This window comes from Bison bison, unplaced genomic scaffold (genome assembly GCF_000754665.1).
Source record: "Bison bison bison isolate TAMUID 2011002044 unplaced genomic scaffold, Bison_UMD1.0 scf7180017864340, whole genome shotgun sequence".
Taxonomy (NCBI): domain Eukaryota; kingdom Metazoa; phylum Chordata; class Mammalia; order Artiodactyla; family Bovidae; genus Bison; species Bison bison.
Window position 1 is genome coordinate 2,796,077 of NW_011494912.1, and position 1,608 is coordinate 2,797,684.

A 1,608-nucleotide genomic window follows, 5' to 3' on the forward strand; every position below is an offset into this window, starting at 1 on the left:
TTTGGAAGGAATGATGCTAAAGCTGAAATTCCAGTACTTTGGCCACCTCATACGAAGAGTTGACTCATTAGAAAAGACTCTGATGCTGGGAGGGATTGGGGACAGGAGGAGAAGGAGACGACAGAGGATGAGATGGCTGGATGGCATCACCAACTCGATGGACGTGAGTCTGAGTGAACTTCAGGAGATGGTGATGGATAGGGAGGCCTGGCGTGCTGTGATTTATGGGGTCGCAAAGAGTCAGACACGACTGAGCAACTGAACTGAACTGATCCAAAAATATGGGTTATAATGTTCAGAGGCAAAATAATAAGAAATAATGTAATATATGATGTTAAGTGAAGTATTTAATACATAATGCATGCATGGGTGCTCACTCACATCTGACACTTTTGCAAGCCCATGGACTGTATCCCACCAGGTTCCTCTGTCCCTGGGATTTCCCAGGCAAGAATACTGGAGAGAGTTGCCATTTCCTCCTCCAGGGGATCTTCCCAACCCAGGGATAGAAACCGTGTCTCCTACGTCTCCTGCATTGGCAAGCAGATTCTTTACCACTGAGCCACCTGGGAAGCCCAATACATAATGGCAAGGGGCTAAAAAAAAAAAAAAGGCACTTAGTGAAACTTTCCATACATTATGACTTAAACTGTAGAAAAATATTTAAATGTAAATGTGCCAGAATAGAATATTAACTGCTATTGATGAAGTGGGTAGGCATGAGGGAATGGATTCTAGGTAATACTTTTCTCTTTAGGTAAGCCTTTATTTGGAAAATTTTCCGAAAAACAGCTTATTAATTTTACTCTGAAAAAAAAAGGAAAGCACAAATTCTTTTAGATGTTTTTAAATAGGGAATAAATGCACAATGTAAGTTACTGTTGGGGATCCAGGTTTGCTTTGGGAGTGTGTTCATGGTTGCTTATTACATTTTAAAACATAAATTAATTAAAATGCATGCAAACAAAGAAATAAACAAGCAGTAGTCAAGGAATAATGATCAAGATGGGTTGAGTCAGAATTATGATGAATTCTGTACAACGAGGTGCAAATATAAAAATAAACCGTAAATTCACACCACATATATTAAAATAAAGATATTAACAGAGATGCAGGTCCAAAAAGAAAAGGAGAGACAAAGCCTTGCCGACTACTAAGGTAAGCATAGTTGACGGGGATGTGGTTACTTTTTCCCTTGAGCTTCCTGGCAGGTAGAGCAAAAGAAGTCCCCCATTGATGCCTCTTCGTAGTCAGCACCCAGAGGTCACGTGATCCACTGCACTGCAGCCTTGGCCTGTCTCTTCCATGTGCGCTGCCAGCCTTGTATTTCCATGTTTGGTGAGAATGGCACCAAAAAAAAACTGAACTGAGCTGTTTCTGACATCTAACGTACTTTAAGTCTCAGCTGTTGAATCAAGACATTTCTCTGCCCTCCCAGGTTCCAAGAAGATTCCAAAATGAATCAGCTTTGCCTAGGGTTGGAGCCTGGCAGCAGCCAGAGAAGGGAAATACCTGTCTCTAAAGGTTAGTACAGAGAAGAGCTGATCAGACAATCAGAATAGAAAAGTTAAAGACACAGAGGTCCTGCTGGGAAATGGCAGGGGGGGG